Source organism: Pseudophryne corroboree, chromosome 3 (assembly GCF_028390025.1).
Source record: "Pseudophryne corroboree isolate aPseCor3 chromosome 3, aPseCor3.hap2, whole genome shotgun sequence".
In the NCBI taxonomy this organism is placed as follows: domain Eukaryota; kingdom Metazoa; phylum Chordata; class Amphibia; order Anura; family Myobatrachidae; genus Pseudophryne; species Pseudophryne corroboree.
Window position 1 is genome coordinate 239,591,708 of NC_086446.1, and position 15,791 is coordinate 239,607,498.

At 42.8% G+C, this 15,791-nt stretch overlaps 1 pseudogene; it reads right to left on the bottom strand.

Annotated features, from left to right (window-relative positions):
• Positions 1–556: 556 nt before the first annotated feature.
• LOC134893444 (5S ribosomal RNA) lies at positions 557–675 on the bottom strand (annotated as a pseudogene).
• Between the last annotated feature and the right edge of the window lie 15,116 nt (positions 676–15,791).

Here is a 15,791-nt window from a genome sequence, read left to right on the forward strand (position 1 = left end):
AAATCATCTGTGAATTCAGAGATATCTGCTTAGAAATATAATGATAGGGGGGTTGTTTTGCAGAGAAGCAAAAAAAGGGCTGTTTGATATGTCTCTCTGGGGCACACTTTGTTTAAATTGACTGATTGGTAAAGGTGTAAATTTAGTACAATGTATAATAAAACTTAACTTTTAATTTTTTGCAGACGAAAGGATAATAAAAATATTGCTGTGAATCAGCAATATTGGTTAAAACAAGTATTAAACCACAATTATTAAATGACGATAGGGTGAAATGTCACTCACTTGATATAGAGTGGGTGGCAGAAAGTTTATCTGTCCACCCACTGAATTAAGAGCGAGTATTAATGTTTGACGTTAGTCACGAGCAAAAATATGAAATGCTTATTATCTCTATAAGCTTATGATGTGATATACACTTGTATACTCATAAGAGAGATAAAAGAAAACCGGCTTATCCGAATCCGGACTCCTGTTGGGTTGGTAAGCTGGGGTAAATGCACTGCAAAATTTACTTGCAATGGAATTTGCTGATCAGCGGAAGGTATGTTCCTTAGTGCTACAGTACCCAGTATTCCCAGAAGGTCTCCCTTTCTGGTACTGACCAGGCCCAATGCTGCTTGGCTTCCAAGATCAGACGAGATCGGGCATGTCCAGCATGGTGTGACTGTAGAAAGTCAAGTAGATACCTGTCAGCAAGGGGAATAGCTATTGCTTGAGCAAAACAAGGGATGGTCCAAAGAATTGCGTAATCAATGGCCAATTAGTCGCCCCTAGGTAACTTTAAAGAGAGACAAAATATGAAAAATGATACATGAATGAAAAGAAAACAAAAACAAAAAACCTGTCTCAAAAGGGGACGGAATGGTTAATTTCCCTCCCCTGGGAGATCACCCATATAAGAATTGTGGTAGGAGCACATGCAAAATATGCCACAATTAATAAACCCTGAGTGGGTGATATAACAATGATTAACTGAAAAATTAGTTCTGGAAAGATAACAAAAATATATTGCAATAATACCCTATGTTGAGACATGCAAATTCATATAAATTCCAGCACCCAAGCTGCCATGGAAGTTTGTCTATCTGTTGAGAAGCAATATACAGTTGTATAACTAATCGTCGCAGTAGTGAGTAGCCAAATATATTGCAAGAATGCTGATTGATATGGCAATATGCAAATTCAAATGGAATACAATAAATCAGCTGCATGGGCAGCTGTTGCAAACAGGTATTGTGTTTTCCACTAATTATCACAATGATGATTGGATGCTGACCCATATACCAACATAAAGGAATTAATTAACAAAGGATCCAGCACCTCAAATGCAGTTGTCTGTCAGTTTGAAAAAGATACAATTGTATTTAAATAATTATCTCAATTAATGAAGACAGATTATTGATTGATATGGCAATATAGAAATCCACATGGAATACAATAAATCAGCTGCATGGGCAGCTGTCTATCTGTTGCAAACAAGTACTGTAGTTTTTAACTAATTATCACAGTAATGATTTGTTTGCAGAAATGCTGACCCTTATACCAACATAAGAGAATGAATTCACATAGGATCCAGCACCTCAAAAAGCAGCTGTCTGTCAGTTTGAAAAAGATACAATTGTATTTAAATAATTATCTCAATTGATAAAGACAGATTATCTATAAATAGACACTAGTGGGAGTAATTAAATATAAGGGATGGTGCTTGTGAGAGTAGGGACTGTCGGGAAATTAAAGTGTTGTGAGATAAATGAATGGTGAAATTGAAAATGGAGTGTAATTATGACAATAAAGTGTGTGAGGGAGTGGGGTGTATGGGAAAGGGTGGGGACAAGTCTGGAGTGATGTAATGTATTAGAATACGTGTAATGCTAAAAATGTGAATAGGATTGTGATGGAATTATTGTTGTGATCGTTGAGATGAAAAGAAATTGACCTGACCGTGATGGGGAAAGGGTATGAGAGGAAAGGGGGGGGAGGGAGGGAGGAGAGGGAAAGGGGTACAGGAAAGGAAATAAAGAGGGTGGGGAGGGGGAAAAAAGAGCGGGGGGAAAAAAAGCAAAAAAAAGCAGGGGGGGGGGAAATGGGGGGGAAGGGGGGAAAAAGGGAAAGGAAAGAAGAAAAAGAGAGGAGGAAGCGGAAGTGTATATTGAAGGTGTGAAGCACTAATGCTTGGTGGGTGAAACATATTGTGTATGGGGAAGAGAGAAGGAGAGAGAGAAAAAATGAGGAGGGAGGAAGGGACAATTGAAAAAATGAGAAAAAAGAGTGTGTTTGGAACAAAGTGTTGATGTGGTGTGGAAAAACAATTGTGTAATGAATGAACCATATGCGAACAAAGCTGTTAAAAAGGAAAAAGGTGGAGCGAGATAGTTTGCTTATTTTATGTTTTAAGAAAAAAGAAGAAGAAAATAATAAGAAGAAAATAAGGAAAATGCCAAAACAGTTGGAAGTATGGGGATTACTCAAGAAACACACTATAATTGATGTGTTCATTAAGACCATTAGGAGCTATTGTTCCAAGTTTGAATGTCCATTCACTTTCTTTCTTTAGCAGGGCTCTTGTCATATTACCACCCCTAATACCTAATTTGATCTGTTGGAGACCAAATATTTTGAGTTCCTTGGGTGAGCCCGCATGGTATTGGAGAAAGTGTTTAGCCACTGTTGTTAATTGTTTACATTTTTGTTGGTCTGTTTTAGCATTTCTAACTGATCCAATATGCTCAAGAGCCCTTTGCTTGAGCATGCGGGTAGTCATACCCACATATTTTTTGTCACAGGGGCAAGTGAGACAGTAGACCAAATTAGTACTTTTACAATTGAAAAAGTTAGTGATTTTGATTTTATTGTTGAATTTATCAACTATTTCTGAATTTCTGGAAATATGAGAACATGCCTTGTATTCTCCACACGGGTAGGTCTCTCTTATGAGTATACAAGTGTATATCACATCATAAGCTTATAGAGATAATAAGAATTTCATATTTTCGCTCGTGACTAACGTCAAACATTAATACTCGCTCTTAATTCAGTGGGTGGACAGATAAACTTTCTGCCACCCACTCTATATCAAGTGAGTGACATTTCACCCTATCGTCATTTGATAATTGTAGTTTAATACTTGTTTTAACCAATATTGCTGATTCACAGCAATATTTTTATTATCCTTTCGTCTGCAAAAAATTAAAAGTTAAGTTTTATTATACATTGTACTAAATTTACACCTTTACCAATCAGTCAATTTAAACAAAGTGTGCCCCAGAGAGACATATCAAACAGACCTTTTTTTGCTTCTCTGCAAAACAACCCCCCTATAGTTTACTCTGATCCATTGTCCGGGAGCACCACCAACCCTGCTCTACTTGAAAAGCCTTATAGGCGAAGTCGGTAGCTTTATGTTGGTCATTATTCTTGTTATATACGGTATATAAAAATTGTATGACAATCATTATACAATCTGGTCCAGTGCAGATCTCAAAAAAAAAACCACCCTTTGTAGAAATATAATGATGCAAAGAGGGGTCTCAATTGTCCATTACATAAAAATGGAAATAGAAATACACAAAGTTCAAATCGGTCAATTAATTTATAGTGATAACAGATCTTCAAACTATATCAGCAAATGCATGTGCAACTAAGGGGCGTATCCAATTGCAGCCGACCCGCTTTCGGCGGGTGAAAACGAACTAATATCGTGATTAATGACCGATGGTCATTATCGCGGTATCCTGTTACAGGCAGTTTTCATCGTCCAAAAACAGACCTGCGATCGCGTAAAAACACATGGGATCAGGTATAAGTCCCCGATCCCATGTGTTATTGTGGCTCCAGCAGCTGCTTATTGCAGATAATGCTTCGGGTGCCTGAGGCACCCTAAGCATAATCTACAATAAGTGCTGGCATCGGTGGGAGGAGAGCCCCACATTGGGGCTAATAGGATAGTCACCGACAATACAATTACCTGCGGTCGTCGACCGCAGGTAATTGGATGCCCCCTATGACTTCTACATTTTATATATTAATTGAGGGTAGTTTTAGTCTTTTTCCTGGCTGACTGTAGAATGAATACAAACCGCTGCTGGATAGTGATTGTGGTGTACAGGTTTTGTGGGGGAAGCAGGTGTGTGTTGAATTACACAGGTAATGAGAAAGCACTATGCATAAAAGGATGAGGTGATGTGGTAAATAGAAGACAAAAGACAAGAAAGTGACTATGGGAAATGCAGATCAAACAGGCACTACTCCTTTAAAAACAATAGATTTTTAAGGCATTTTATTTTGTGAAAGACTGGAGGGGTACTTTTTTTTTTATCAGTACACATGTTGCCAGTAGCGAACATACTGTATATTATATACATATATGCTATGTAATGATGTTATCTCGGCGAATAACTTGAAAACATAAGAGAAATTTATCAATATTTATTATTTTTATCATTATTATTTTTATTGGTATCCGAACTCTGGGTCGACGCCCATTAGGTTGACACCCATTGGGCCACAGTGGCTAGGTCAACACTAGAAATAGGTCGACACTGCCATTAGGTCGACATGAACAAGGTCGACATCAGTTTTTCAATTTTTTTTCTATTTTTGAACTTTTTCATACTTTACGATCCACGTGGGCTACGATTGGGAACGGTAACCTTGCCCGAAGCATGCACTAATTGGGGTTCCCGGTTACTTTACAAAGAAAACAACACCAAAAAAACATGAAAAACTCATGTTGACCTTTTTTCATGTCGATCTTGTTCATTTCTAGTGTTGACCTAGCCACTATCGACAAATAGGTGTCGACCTAGACACTGTCGACCCTGAGTCCCATACCCATTTTTTTTTTAACTTCAAGAATTTTTATTGAGAAAAAATATAAATTTTTATGGGGTACAGAAAAGAAAAAAGGGGATGAGTAGTACATCATACAACATAGTATATAGGTATACAATAAAACATAAATAAAACAGAGGGGTACAGAGGTGAGACCAGAGCGTTTGTACTCACACAGGCTAGAGAGGAATCTAGAGAACCTTCTCGAGAAATAGAGGGACAGAGTACACCCAACAGTTATAGATGTAATACTAGAGGTCCTAAAACTATGATACGAGGAGGAAGAGAGTGCCAGTAGTGTTACAAATGAAGACCTAGTTTCCAGCACAGTGAATGGAGGCTGTTGAAGAGAAATAAAGAGGAGGAGGGAATATAGGACTGTGCAGAGGGCCCATCTATACACTAGCAGGAGAAGGAGTTAATGTTGATCTAAAATAATTGAGGAGGAATCTCAGTAGGCAGGCACAGCAACTCTTTACTCACTGTCCGGTTGTTTAATTAAGCTAGTCTGAGGAGGGTCGCTCGGAGAGGAGTTGCAAAAGTAATGGGAGCCCTCGCCAACCTCAACAAACTGCTGCCACAGAGACCAATTTTTCCTAGGAGAGGGTGAGCTGTCGGGAGGGGGGATATATTTAGTTTCCATAAGAAAGTGGTGGTTCGTTTTGTGGATTACTTTTAGTAAGGTAGGGGGCGCAGGTTGTTTCCAAAGTTGGGCCAAGTTAGAGCGAGCAGCAATTAGAATGTGACCTAATACATATCTGCTAGAGGGGGGAACTGAGGAGGGAACAATATGTAATAACGCAAGGGCAGGGTCCGGGGTTAGGTGGGTATCGAGGACTCTATTAATCAGGTCAAAAACCTCAGACCAATAAGTAAGGAGGTGTGGGCAGGACCAAAATATGTGGAAGATGTGTCCCACAGAGCCACAAAGCCTCCAACATTTATTACTACAGGAGGGCCAAAATCTGTGTAGTCGGTCGGGGGTCAAATATATTCTATGGATTAGTTTTATGTGCATCTCGGTATGGTTCAGGCATCGGGACATGGAGTGGGAGGCTAAGAAGACTTTTCGCCAGTCAATCGGAGATATCGTTCTGCCTAAATCTGATTCCCATTTCAATTGTGCGTTAGATTTGGAGGGGGAAATAGGAGTAATCAATAGTTTATACCAGAACGTGATATCACCCAGGGGCGGAACTGTGGGAGGCAGTGGAGTCGGCTGCCGCCGGGCTCCTGGCCACAAGGGGGCGCATCTCCTCCACTGTCTCCCGCAGCCTGAGAACTGCGCTGCTATTGCAGATGGAGGAGCTGTGTCAGTGACACGGAAGCTGCCTCCTGTAGAGAGAGATGGCACTGGCTGCAGCTAGGGGGAGCTCCAGAGCACAGCTCCTCCCGGGCCCTTAGTAAGCCAGCCGAGGGAAGCTCAGAACTCTCTGCTCCTCCATGCTCTGGATGATAGCCAAAGGTAGGCACTGTGTGGGGGGTGGGGGAGAGGTGTATTTGGGAGGAAGTACTGTGTTTTGTGTGTGCTTGTTTTTAAGTGAGGTGTGTGTGTTTTTAAGGAAAGTTGTACATTCAAGTAAAAGAGGCATGTGTGTGTGTGATGTGTGTGAGAGTGGCATGTGTGTGAGAGGCATGTATGTGTATGTAAGTGGGAGGCATGTGTATGTAAGTGAGAGGCATGTGTGTGTGTGTGTGTGTGTGTGTGTGTGTGAGAGAGGCATGTGTATGTAAGTGGGAGGCATGTGTATGTAAGTGAGAGGCATGTGTGTGTGTGTGAGAGGCATGTGTATGTAAGGGGCCCTACACACTCGGCGATGCGCCGCCGAGGTGCCCGACGGCCGACGAGCGACCCAGCGGCGGGGGGGCAGTGACGGGGGGAGTGAAGTTTCTTCACTCCCCCCGTCACCCGGCTCCGTAGACTTGCAGGCAAATATGGACGATCTCGTCCATATTGGCCGGCATGCACAGCCGACATGGCCCCAGCGATGAACGAGCGCGGGGTCGCGCATCGTTCATCGCTGGGGACTCCACACTGCACGATATGAACGTTATCTCGTTCATTAATGAACAAGATCGTTCATATCGTGCAGTGAAATCGCTATGTGTGTAGGGCCTATAAGTGAGAGGCATGTGAATGTAAGTGAGAGGCATGTGTATATGAGAGGCACGTGTATGTGAGAGGCATGTGTATGTGAGAGGTGTGTGTAAGTGAGAGGCACGTGTGTGAGAGGTGTGTGTAAGTGAGAGGTGTATGTAAGTGAGAGGCGTGTGTGTTTAAGTGAGACGTGTGTTTAAGTGAATGAGGCGTTTGTCTTTTTTTTAATATATATCTAGTGTTCACGCTAGGTGTCTGCCCCTTTTTTAGACAGCTGAATCCCGCCCTGCCCGTTTTTGTGCGCCCTGCCGCCCCGCCGTTTGCTGCCTGCCGGACCCCGCCACGTCGCCGGATCCAGCCGTGCGCCGCCGGACCCGGTACGTACATGAGAGTCCCCCTGGGCTAAATTAACCTTGTAAGTATTTTGCAGCTGTAAACATTAATCTCAGTGCTTTCTACCTGGTGCAGTGTGCCTCAGTGCTCTCTACCTGGTGCAGTGTGCCTCAGTGCTCTACCTGGTGCAGTGTGCCTCAGTGCTCCCTACCTGGTGCAGTGTGCCATTAGTGCTCCCTACCTGGTGCAGTGTGCCTGAGTGCTCCCTACCTGGTGCAGTGTGCCTGAGTGCTCCCTACCTGGTGCAGTGTGCCTGAGTGCTCCCTACCTGGTGCAGTGTGCCTCAGTGCTCCCTACCTGGTGCAGTGTGCCTCAGTGCTCCCTACCTGGTGCAGTGTGCCTCAGTGCTCTCTACCTGGTGCAGTGTGCCTGAGTGCTCCCTACCTGGTGCAGTGTGCCTGAGTGCTCCCTACCTGGTGCAGTGTGCCTCAGTGCTCCCTACCTGGTGCAGTGTGCCTCAGTGCTCTCTACCTGGTGCAGTGTGCCTCAGTGCTCTCTACCTGGTGCAGTGTGCCTCAGTGCTCCCTACCTGGTGCAGTGTGCCTCAGTGCTCTCTACCTGGTGCAGTGTGCCTCAGTGCTCTCTACCTGGTGCAGTGTGCCTCAGTGCTCTCTACCTGGTGCAGTGTGCCTCAGTGCTCTCTACCTGGTGCAGTGTGCCTCAGTGCTCTCTACCTGGTGCAGTGTGCCTCAGTGCTCTCTACCTGGTGCAGTGTGCCTCAGTGCTCTCTACCTGGTGCAGTGTGCCTCAGTGCTCTCTACCTGGTGCAGTGTGCCTCAGTGCTCTCTACCTGGTGCAGTGTTCCTCAGTGCTCTCTACCTGGTGCAATGTGCTTCAGTGCTCCCTACCTGACGCAATGTGTATAATGTGCTCTATCTGGCGCAATGTGTATAATGTGCTCTATCTGGCGCAATGTATATAATGTGCTCTATCTGGCGCAATATGTATAACGTGCTCTAGCCTCTACCTGGCGCAGTGTGTATAGGAGGTTCTAACTGGTGCAATGTGTATTAGGGGCACTACCGTGTGGTGTAATGTGAATTTACACTATTATGTGGCCATGCCCCTTCCCCACGAAACAACGCCCCTAGATTTTTGCTGCGCACCTTCGGTGCGCACTGTCCATGTTTTGCCCATAGGAATGGGAGCACCAAGCATTATAGTATGTACCTAAGTTTGCCCATTTAACTTAAAAATTTACCCTCACGAATGAAAAATGTGCCCTCCCCGTGATCAGCACCCTGCCCTAAAAAAAAAATACTACAGTGAACACTAATTATATTGGCACACCGATGCGCCAAAGCATCTCCATGGAGACCTGGTGGGTGAGGGAGCACTGTAGGTGTACTATAATGGTATGCTGGTGTCTGTTTTATTGTAATGACTGACTTGGAGTGCGTCCACTTTCTATGTGTATCTATATTACTATTGGGAAAGGTACCTGAGCACCCTTCTACTGTTCACCCTGGGTGCGGGACAGCTACATATGGTATGTGTGTGTATGTGTAGGGGGGCACCAAAATGTATCATGCCTCCGGGCGACTGGGACGAACTTACGCCACTGATATCACCTCTAGATTCATTCAAGGAGAGACGAGAGAAAATCAGTTGTGAGGTCGGGTCCGATGACAGCGAGGTATTGGGGATCGATCTCCACCAGTGTGCGATTTGCAAGTAGTGAAACAGTTCTGAAGCGGGTAGGGAGAGCTTAAGTTGAAGAGCAGGAAAGGACAGTAGAGAAAGTCCGTCAAGAAGAGCAGTAAGACGTGATATACCTGCGTGTTTCCACTTAGAGAGATTCAGATGGGGTATCATCTTTGGTCCCATACCCATTTTTATTAACAGCTACTTATATAGCACCTGCATATTCCGTTGTGCATTACAATTGAAACAAAAAAGTACTAAAACAAGGCTGGGTAATAACAGACAGACAAAGAGGTAAGAACAAGGGCATATCTACCATAGGTGCAGGGAGTGCAGCTGCTATGGGGCCCAGAGATGAGAGGGGCCCACCTTCCCTGTCAAATTAACATGTGTTATATACATTGTACACCATTGGGTGGTACATAGGGGTCCTTACAAAATTTTGCCTTGGGGCCTGCGATATCTAGTTATGCCCCTGGACCTGCTCACTGTAATATGGTATAAAATAAACTAGAGAGGCAATATAATGTTACATAATAAGAACTGGTACATTGTGATGTGGCACAATATGACCTGCATGCTCTATAGTGTGGCATAATATAAACTGGGGACACTAATGTGGTACAGTATGAACTGGGGCACTGTAATGTGACAATATGAACTGGTGACGCTGTATATCATAATGTGAATTTGGGGTCCGGTGTTACATAATGTGTACTGGCAGTCCTACAATGTGACATAATGTAAACTAGGGTACTACTATGGTTCATAAAATAAACTAAGACACTAACTGTTGGGCATAACGGTAACAACTACTGCGGAGAGGTGTCTATCTAGAAGCAATGGGACAGGAACCCCCTACAAAATGTTGCTATGGGGCTCATACAGTTCTGGCTACGACCCTGGGTAAGAGGGCCCTGCTCGCAATCTATAGGGAACCAGGATAGGGCTGTGTTCTGAAGACCTAGGAATTGTAGTGTTCATATGAGAAGAGAGTGGTAAACAGTATACAATATAGTTCTCTTGCATCTGCAAAACACAGGTGGATGTATCTGTAAAGTGTTTATCAAGTGTATATCAGGTTTCATTGCTGTCTCTAGTTATTAAGGGAACTGATAGACTAAACCAGTAGTTCTCAGACTGTGTGCCGTGGCACCCTGGGGTGCCTCGGGACACTTGCAGGAGTTCCTAGGATTGGTGGTCCAGGATTAATTCCAAATTATTTATGGTCAACGTAAAAGGCAAAACCAGTGCTGGTGGCTGTCGATCATAAAATATGGGGTCAAAAATAAGCAAATCCTGTCCCTCACCACATAATTGAGCCTAAGGATAACATATAAACACAGTTTAATTAATTTAATATTTCTTTCAAAATTTCTCAATAAGAAACTTTTGGCCTAGGGGTGCTGTGAAAAAAATTCTGATAATCTAGGGTGCCATGATTCAATAAAGTTTGGGAACCACTGAACTAAACTAAAGGACTCAGCCCACAAAATAGCTGCCTTCACTATGTAAGGCCAGGTACACTTTATTGGACAATATATTGTTCTGACATGGATCGGAATAATATATTGTCTATATAGTTCAGCGTGTACCTGCGACTGCGCACTCCCAGCTGTTACAATCGGGGTCATCCCATCTGATGTGCTGCACGTCAGATGGGCCAACCCCACTGATGCATGCAGGGAAATGCGGAATGTCATGATATATCGCGCAGCCTTACAAAAGATCATGCAGTGTGCAGAGCCATGCAGTATATCATATCACTGTTCCTTGGGTTGGCAGCAATATACATCGTCCTAATGTGTGCCCAGCCTACGGGGCAGCATCCAATTAGCTGCAGTAATTTCCTGTGGCTAACTGACTTGCCTGGGGCTATCCTATTAGAGCCGATGCTGGTGCTTATTGGGGATTTTGTGGCAGGCGTAATCAAATTCCTGATAAGTGACAATTTTTTCTGCGATAGGTGCTGCCAAAGCACATAAATAGCGGACCCTATGTGTTTTCGTGCGATACAGGATCATTTTCCACACAAAACAAACAGGCTCTAACTGGATAGACCATTTTTTTTGTGTGCCAAATTACTGCGGCTGATAGGATACTCACGTTAACCTTTAAAAGTAACCAATGTCAGTTTAGGCCTGCTACCTACAGTGGGGTTTGAAAGTTTGGGCACCCCAGGCAAAAATTCATTTTAATGTGCAAAAATAAGCCAAGGAAAGTTGGAAAAATCTCCAAAAGGCATCAAATTACAGATTAGACATTCTTATAACATGTCAAAAAAAGTTTGATTTTATTTCCATCATTTACACTTTCAAAAGAACAGAAAACAAAAAATGGCATCTGCAAAAGTTTGGGCACCCTGCAGAGTTAATACCTTGTACTGCCCCCTTTGGACAGCTGAGACCTGGCAGTGTCATGGATTGTTCTCAATCATCATCTGGAAAGACCAGGTGATGTCAATCTCAAAGGTTTTAAAAGCCCAGACTCATCTGACCTTGCTCCAACAATCAGCACCATGGGTTCCTCTAAGCAGTTGTGTAGAACACTGAAACTGAGAATAGTTGACACTCACAAAGCAGGAGAAGGCTATAAGAAGATAGCAAAGCGTTATCAGATGCCCATATCCTCTGTTCGGAATGTAATTAAGAAATGGCAGTCATCAGGAACAGTGGAAGTTAAAGCAAGATCTGGAAGACCAAGAAAAATATCAGACAGAACAGCTCGCAGGACTGTGAGAAAAGCAAGTCAAAATCCACGTTTGACTGCACGATCCCTCCAGGAAGATCTGGCAGACACTGGAGTTGTGGTACACTATTCCACTATAAAGAGATACTTGTACAAATATGGTCTTCATGGAAAAGTCATCAGAAGAAAACCTCTTCTACGTCGACACCACAAAAATCAGCGTTTGAAGTTTGCAAATTAACATATAGAAAGCCTGATGCATTTTGGAATAAAGTTCTGTGGACCGATGAGGTTAAAATAGAACTTTTTGGCCGGAATGAGCAAAGGTACGTTTGGAGAAGGAAGGGCACAGAATTTAATGAAAAGAACCTCTGTCCAACTGTTAAGCATGGGGGTGGATCAATCATGCTTTGGGGTTGTATTGCAGCCAGTGGCACAGGGAACATTTCACGAGTAGAAGGAAAAATGGATTCAATAAGATTCCAGCAAATTTTGGATGCTAACTTGAAAACAACATCTGTGAAAAAGCTGACGTTAAAGAGAGGCTGGCTTCTACAAATGGATAATGATCCTAAACACACCTCAAAATCCACGGTGGATTACATCAAGAGGCGTAAACTGAAGGTTTTGCCATGGCCTTCACAATCTCCTGACCTCAACATAATTGAAAATCTATGGATAGACCTTAAAAGAGCAGTGCGTCACAGACAACCCAGGAATCTCAAAGAACTGGAAGACTTTTGTAAGGAAGAATGGGCGAAGATACCTCAAACAAGAATTGAAAGACTCTTGGCTGGCTACAAAAAGCGTTTACAAGCTGTGATACTTGCCAAAGGGGGCAGTACAAGGTATTAACTCTGCAGGGTGCCCAAACTTTTGCAGACGCCATTTTTTGTTTTCTGTTCTTTTGAAAGTGTAAATGATGGAAATAAAATCAAACTTTTTTTGACATGTTATAAGAATGTCTAATCTGTAATTTGATGCCTTTTGGAGATTTTTTCCATCTTTCCTTGGCTTCTTTTTGCACATTAACATGAATTTTTGCCTGGGGTGCCCAAACTTTCAAACCCCACTGTATAACATACACCCATTTCCTATAGTTTCATCATTGTAAGTTTTTTTCTTAAAAGATTCAGGAATTGCTATTTTTTAGCATTAGCGAAAACATTTTTTATCAAGCAGTCATGTGTGATTAGGCCTAAATACAGTCACTGGCAGCGTTTATTTAAAGGTGTTGTACAACAAGAGGACAGCTTTAGAGCAGGTGTTATATACCATAGATGGGGTATCCTATTAGCCATGAGCTATCAACTGCAACCAAAACCTGTATTGGCATTTATCAACTAAGAAAGTGTTCAGTCCCTTTAAGAGAGCATTACTACGGTTTTTTTCTTGGCCCTAGGAAATGCTTATAATATTCAAAAGTATCAGCGGTGATAATTACATGGCTGCTTTTGTGGCTTGCTTGTTTGAATTCATTTTCCATTAGGCCAGTAATCACTACATCTTTCTATTAAAAGAGATCTTAATAAAATACTGCCCTGTTGAGAGTTTCAGGCTAATCCATCCAAAGTGCCTCATGTTTTATGCAGGGAATGTATGGAAGTTAAATTCTAAATAAATCAACATGTGGATCTGGTCCTGCCAAATAATAATGACTTGCCAATTAGAAAAACAAGGAAACATCAGTTAACTTGAATTTACTTCTAAGCACAGAAAGCCTGCAAATATATTCTTATTTTCTTAGAAACAGATACAAAACAGGCAAGATAGAAATCTGTGATTATTCATGTTTAGCACGGCTCTGTACATATGTAAAATATGGTTGTGGTCTAACATATATATTTATTTATTTTCGAAAGAATTACATATATCTAAGGGTGATTGGCCCATAGTTGGCAGGAACTGGCATAACATTTCTTAACAGGAACAGTTTAGTACTACAGTGGTAGCAACATGCAGCACTGTGGTTACATATGGCCCTTAAACTAGGTGACACTATACAATTATTGGGCCGATTTAAAAATAATTGTGTGATTGGCCTGTTGTATTGTGTATTGCTTATGTATTAGTATTTTGGCCAAACGCTGATAAAATGGTCAAAAAAGCCCAGTAATTCTCAGTTTTGTTTATTCAATCCGTCAGCTTTAATGAAAATATCAGCCAAATGGTCCTATCGTGCAGTGTATGTATATTCTTGATAATAAGACCATATTCACTTTGATTTACCCGGATCACCTCAGTTTCCTAGTGAGAGGGCATGTGCAAATTCAGTGTGCTGTTTAAGAAAATCTGAAACTTCAACAAAAAAAAAACCACAATCGCTTAATATGTAGTAGATATCGGGACTTTCCAGTGGCAGGAAAATCTGCCTGTTTTTCGGTTCGACCTAAAAAAAAAAAGTGTGTATAGTACCTAGCTTTAGAGGGTTTTCCTGTGGCCTTATAATAAACAAGATTCTGTAGTTCTTCCAAACACAGAAATGCAGTAACATTATGTTGAGGCGCTCATTTATCCAGCAAGTATGGCAGAGGTTTCAACTCTTGCACGGGCAAATGTAGCAAACCATGTTTATAAAAATCCTCTACTGGGGTTTTTATTAGAGATGAGCGCCGGAAATTTTTCGGGTTTTGTGTTTTGGTTTTGGGTTCGGTTCCGCGGCCGTGTTTTGGGTTCGACCGCGTTTTGGCAAAACCTCACCGAATTTTTTTTGTCGGATTCGGGTGTGTTTTGGATTCGGGTGTTTTTTTAAAAAAACCCTAAAAAACAGCTTAAATCATAGAATTTGGGGGTAATTTTGATCCCAAAGTATTATTAACCTCAAAAAACATAATTTACACTCATTTTCAGCCTATTCTGAACACATCACACCTCACAATATTATTTTTAGTCCTAAAATTTGCACCGAGGTCGCTGTGTGAGTAAGATAAGCGACCCTAGTGGCCGACACAAACACCGGGCCCATCTAGGAGTGGCACTGCAGTGTCACGCAGGATGGCCCTTCCAAAAAACCCTCCCCAAACAGCACATGACGCAAAGAAAAAAAGAGGCGCAATGAGGTAGCTGACTGTGTGAGTAAGATTAGCGACCCTAGTGGCCGACACAAACACCGGGCACATCTAGGAGTGGCACTGCAGTGTCACGCAGGATGTCCCTTCCAAAAAACCCTCCCCAAACAGCACATGACGCAAAGAAAAAAAGAGGCGCAATGAGGTAGCTGTGTGAGTAAGATTAGCGACCCTAGTGGCCGACACAAACACCGGGCCCATCTAGGAGTGGCACTGCAGTGTCACGCAGGATGTCCCTTCCAAAAAACCCTCCCCAATCAGCACATGATGCAAAGAAAAAGAAAAGAAAAAAGAGGTGCAAGATGGAATTATCCTTGGGCCCTCCCACCCACCCTTATGTTGTATAAACAAAACAGGACATGCACACTTTAACCAACCCATCATTTCAGTGACAGGGTCTGCCACACGACTGTGACTGATATGACGGGTTGGTTTGGACCCCCCCCAAAAAAGAAGCAATTAATCTCTCCTTGCACAAACTGGCTCTACAGAGGCAAGATGTCCACCTCATCTTCACCCTCCGATATATCACCGTGTACATCCCCCTCCTCACAGATTATCAATTCGTCCCCACTGGAATCCACCATCTCAGCTCCCTGTGTACTTTGTGGAGGCAATTGCTGCTGGTCAATGTCTCCGCGGAGGAATTGATTATAATTCATTTTAATGAACATCATCTTCTCCACATTTTCTGGATGTAACCTCGTACGCCGATTGCTGACAAGGTGAGCGGCGGCACTAAACACTCTTTCGGAGTACACACTTGTGGGAGGGCAACTTAGGTAGAATAAAGCCAGTTTGTGCAAGGGCCTCCAAATTGCCTCTTTTTCCTGCCAGTATAAGTACGGACTGTGTGACGTGCCTACTTGGATGCGGTCACTCATATAATCCTCCACCATTCTATCAATGTTGAGAGAATCATATGCAGTGACAGTAGACGACATGTCCGTAATCGTTGTCAGGTCCTTCAGTCCGGACCAGATGTCAGCATCAGCAGTCGCTCCAGACTGCCCTGCATCACCGCCAGCGGGTGGGCTCGGAATTCTGAGCCTTTTCCTCGCACCCCC